Genomic DNA, 5413 nt, shown 5'->3' with positions numbered 1-5413 from the left:
TCTTCCGAAGCACACTGCGGCCTTCGACCGGCGGATGCACAGGCGTAAAATGCATTCAATATTGGGTCGCTAATTTTCATGAGCAGCTTCTGAACTACCACCTGAGCTCAGCTCGTGGTGACACTTCAAGTGCAAGTTACACGGAGGTACGCGCACGACACGACGGATTCAAGTTCAAGATGACCAAGGGCATGCTCAGCAACGTCGTGTTCGTTGGAATTATGTCAGACGCATTGACAATTAGGCTCGTCTTCTCCCAAAGTCCCAATGGTGACGCGAATTAAATTGTAGAGGAAGTTGCACAAACCATCAACTATCGATGTTGATTTTACACAAAACATCTACTATATGGATTTACACAGAATAACAAATATTGATGTAATCTGTTGCGGCTAGGTCTAATCCAATGTTTACATAGGTTGATGTGATTTCTAGTGGGTGGGTCCGGCATGTAAGTGCATGTTTGCAAAGAAAATTGACAGCATGTTCAAAATTTAACATGTTTACAAAAATGTGAAAAAAAAACTTGGTAGATCATACGTTTACTCAATTAATCAAGAAAAACTCAATTGGACCAAGTGTTTTGAAGATATCGAAAGTTTTAGTTGGTCGGCTGATGTGTCCGTTTTTTCTTACCATGTGTGCGCTTACAAGCAGGTTTTTTCTTCTTTTTACCATGTGTCCACTCACAAGCAGGATACACTTGTTGAAAATCATGTCAACATACTTGAATGTTGGATTAGACATGATTGCAATGAATTACATCAATATGTGATCTTATATACAACAAATCTGTATAGTGGGTGATTTGTGCAACAATAGTATCAATAGTTGGTGGTTTGTGCAACAATAGTATCAATAGTTGGTGGTTTGTGCAATTTTCACTGAAATTGGATCTGAGGTGGAGGTGTGGTGCTAGCTGACCGCTCTTGAAAAAGAAAACATTGGATGATGCCTGCCCGTTCAAAGACCCATGCAGCCATTTATTTTTGGAAAGGAGGTTGAGCCCCGGCCAGTCAAATTATTTTATTATTCAATAATGCCTCACAAAATAAAACATTGATCCTTTCGAAACCACCTTCTAGACGACAAAAATCACTCCACCTACAAACGTGATGATAATGGTGGTCATGATCAAGGCCACTTGCCCTAATCTCACCCCTACACATACCATCTAAAATCGGAGCACCGCACTAGTAGAAAAACGACTTTTAGTACCGATTCGTAAGGACCTTTATTACCGGTTCTGGAACCGGTACTAAAGAGTGGGGACTAAAGGTCCCCCTTTAGTCCCGGTTTAACACGAACCGGGACCAAAGGCCCACCACGTGGCACGAGGCGCGCCGTGGTCTGGGGGACCTTTAGTCCCGGTTGGTAAGGATTTTTTTTTATTTTTGAAATAAAGCAAAAACAGCCAACCAACTGGGCCGGCACGGCCTGCATACGACTAGAAACCCAATCTCTAGTTGGGCCAGGATGCAGGCCCGTACGGCCCAGTAGGCCCCACAGGGCAGAAGACTTGCAATATGCCCACAAAGGCCTGCTTAGAGAGGAGCTCGACACGGTAGCCGCGGCGGGGCTTATAAACCGGTGCGAGCTCCTCTCAACTAGCGAGGTGGGACTAAACATTGTGCACTGCGGGTGACAGCGCACCATCTTTAGTACCGGCTGGTGGCTCCAACCGGTACTAAAGGGGGGTCTTTAGTACCGGTTGGAGCCACCAACCCGTACTAAAGGCCACCACCTCTTTAGTACCGGTTCGTGGCACGAACCGGTACTAAAGGTTCGCCACAAACCGGTACTAATGAGCGCCGCCCGCCTGGCCGTTGGAACCGGCATTAATGATCACATTACTGCCGGTTCAATACCAAACCGGGACTAATGAGTTTCACATTAGACCCTTTTTCTACTAGTGCCGGTCCAACAAACCCTTCCCACAATGTGCACGCTCTAGAAGTCGTTGTCATCGTCTTCCGTGAACCCATCTTCGGTGCAGGGATCAACGAAATGATCTTGCCAGGCCTGTTGGCGCGGTTGGGTCAACCCATCTCCGGATGATCTGAGCTATGTATCGCACCGAATGGCTGAGCCTGTCAAGGGAGCATATTAGACTATCAGATATGTTAGCCGGATGCAGCTACCACACCCACCGGTACTTGGATATATCATACGGTCTGACCCTCCGATAACAGGGTCATGGGTACAAAGTCCGACTCATCCAGCTGACTAACGCCTTCCACTACCAGAAACTGAACCTTTCCCCACGGTGACCTATTTTCCTGTGGGGCCCGAAGCACCTCACAGGATTATTAATTTTCCTGGCGCCTTTACTTAAGTACACAGCAAAACAACACATTTACTGTAGGTCAGCGTATACATCACATGAAAATGATATGTCCCGTGAGGCTAGCTCACAGGAAAATGGTCTGACCAGTCCTCCAGCCGCTGCGAAACCAGCTGTCGCGCCAAAATAATACTTGCGCGCGTGAATTTTTTGTCCCTCCCGCGCGAGGAGCGAAGTCGCGCGAAGGCTCGTCTGAATTCTTTTTCTCTTTGTGCAGGGCCCACGGGAGAAGAAATCCTTGAGACACATGGAAACCCTACGCAGAAAATTCCCCATCCACACATCCTAGCTCCCAGCCGCCAGCCCACCGTCCTTCCCCACAGCCGCCGCCTCCAGCCCACCCCTCCCCACCGTCCTCGCCCATGGCAGCCTCCCCACCGCCGACCTCGCCCGCGGCCAACGCCCTCCTCTACATCCTCCGCCCCGAAGGCCGAGGTCGTTCCCGTCTCTCGCCCTTGTGCGTGCGCATTCGTCGTAGCCAAGCGTGAGGAGGGGTCGGGTCAGTTGCTTCTTCCCTTCTCGCTTCTCCCGTCCCCATCGCCTCGCCGCGTCTCTCGCCTTGCCCCTTTCCATGGTAAACTCAGGTCCTCCCCTCTCCCCTGCTCTTTTAATTTCTTTTGTCCTTAATGTTCTTCCTTTGATAAATCTAGGCCACGAATTTGCAGAAATCTTACTAAATTTCGTGCTCTTATCTCTTCCATCTCGGTGATTTCTTTTTTAGATGCATTGCGGAACTATTTCTGGAGGTCGTCGCTGCCGCATTAGTCACCGGATGGTGTTCCCCTGTTCCGTTGTAAGTGAAAAACACTACTTTTTCAGAGAGGCTATCTCCCTACCTCTGGCCAGAATCGATATTGGGTCTTCTGTTTACCTCCGAGACGAGTTCCCAAGAAATCCTATTTGTTTATTGCCTTTTTGCATTCTTTTGCAGTGTATGGATTTATTCATTTTTCATGTTGCAAGAAATGGCTTTGTTCTCTATGCTAGCTCACAGTTTAGATGCTACTGCTAGGTGTGCTATTAGCAATCACATTGGTAGATCACTGAAAAACTGAAAAGATTAATGTCACTGTAATTTTCATCCTTGCTAGGTGCTTCAGGATATGCAGTGTATGCATCTTGACTCTTTTTCCTTGCTAGGTGCTTCAGGACATGCAGTGTATGTATGTGAAGATGTACTCTTCTTCTTAGATCACTGGATGCTATTTGCCCAGTACTGTTCGAGGCCCAATTCAGAGTTACGTAATAGGCTGACGGATTTCCCTTAGAGAAAAATAAACTATCATTTACTGCTTGGATCACCACGTATGACGGTGGCTGGCGTTCGTTTTTCTCTCATCCCGCTCTTCCCTGGATCCAACTCTCAAAGCACCATGCTAATTAATTGCTATTGCCGTTGGTCATGATTATTGCTGCTATTTTTTTCATCTTCCTATGGATTTGTTTCCTCCTATAAATACTTCCCATCCCAGTGCCAGTACGGTTAGATGCAGATTTACATCAATTTCCAATTAGCCAAAGCAAAATATAATCTGATGGTTCAAGGTCTCAAAGAATTCATGTATCTTTCACATTCTTTCTTCTTTGGCCCTTGTACTGTGGTCTATTGTTGGTTTTCCACTGAATCACTAGTCTTTTTTCTACACATACAATGTGTTCTTGTGCAGGCGCTGCTTTCAGGAGACGGTTAGTCCGGAACAGACGAGTGAAGATCATTGCTGGATAGTTTCATAGTTCGATTTCTACCGGTCTAACAGGTTCATGTCCTCTGGCTATCTTTCTGTAAGTATATTTCCTAATAAGCATCTCTGAATTGTCTAGTTGTAAAGAAAAAAGGATATCACATTGCAGGAGGCATGAAACCAAGTGCCAGATTATACAGTTTCATATATACTTTTCTGGTTTTATTCATATAAAATATGGTGTGTCCACAAATGGCACTACTGCATGAGATGCATTAATTCTGAATATGCATGTCTAGGACAGTACTACTCCAGTAATAATATATGTGTCACAGTGAGCTGAGTTCCAACATATTCAGTCAATGCTCTGTGCTGTCTATGTATTTAAATTAGTGGCTGCTGCCAGGTAGTATGTTGGTTTTATGTGACTTTGTGCTGGCCGGCTATAATTTAACATGGGCTGATTTGGCATCTACATGTTGTTGTTCATCATTAATTTCGTACATGACTTTGTAGGACATGACTTTGTAGGGGAACTACTGTGCATCCGAAGGAGGATATCACTAGTCCACTTGCAGTTCAACTAATGATCGACCATCTTATGGTATTTTAGAAATAGTGAAATGTGAAATGGCATGTGTGTCGATGATGCTGCTGATCATGAACCTAGGTAACATAGAAATGTGTGTATTTAGTCGTCATTGCTCTGTGCAATGTGATCGATGAGAATCAGAGTGGTGCCATGTATATTTAGAAATGTTATTGCTTTTGAGCAAGTTCATTACAACTTTTCATATGTAATTTACTGGATGTTGAATGATGGTTCAGTTGATTTATATGTATGTAAACATTAATTTTGGATGCCTTTCCTAACATGTGGGCCATCAGATGTATGATTATCTATCAAATGGATTTGTTTTTATTAAAAGGTTATAGAACTATCGATTATATGGTGTACGCTGCTAGGTGAGCATGCAATTTCTCTGAGTATATACCCTGTCAAATTTCCCTGACGGCCATCCTCCACCAAAATGTGTATCATAAACCTGACGAGACAAATGATTTTCCTGTGGGCAGCCGACAGAAACAACCGACAGGAATTGTTTTCCTGTCGGCCTACTCTCAGGCAAAATTCCTTTTCCCTGTCGCTTTAATCCTGTGGGTCTTTTCCTGACGGTTCAGCCCCATTTCCTGTCAGTTTTTAGCTGTAGGGAATAGTCCAGTTTCTGGTAGTATTCTGGTTGGGTGCGTTTGACGACTGTCACGCTGGCGGCCGGTCGTCGCCGTCGGCCAAAGGTGCCTTCATGGACGGCGCCACCGCGTGCAACTGAGACGCCTGCCGGTCCGGGGCGAAGAGGGGTCAGACGATGAAATAAGATTTTTTTTT

At 45.4% G+C, this 5413-nt stretch overlaps 1 long non-coding RNA gene across 2 annotated transcripts; it reads left to right on the top strand.

The window, feature by feature from the left end:
• The first annotated feature begins 2549 nt into the window (after window positions 1-2549).
• Window positions 2550-4891, top strand: LOC123051793 (uncharacterized). Of its 2 annotated transcripts, none has more exons than XR_006424297.1 (2): window positions 2550-2918; window positions 3066-4891. It is a non-coding gene; the product is annotated as an uncharacterized lncRNA (long non-coding RNA). The 2 variants fall into 2 exon arrangements; XR_006424296.1 differs by having other exon boundaries at window positions 2550-2928.
• Window positions 4892-5413: the final 522 nt, after the last annotated feature.

This window comes from Triticum aestivum, chromosome 2D, assembly GCF_018294505.1.
Source record: "Triticum aestivum cultivar Chinese Spring chromosome 2D, IWGSC CS RefSeq v2.1, whole genome shotgun sequence".
In the NCBI taxonomy this organism is placed as follows: domain Eukaryota; kingdom Viridiplantae; phylum Streptophyta; class Magnoliopsida; order Poales; family Poaceae; genus Triticum; species Triticum aestivum.
The sequence above is the reverse complement of the archived record's forward strand: the minus strand, read 5'-3'. Positions and strand labels throughout refer to the sequence as shown.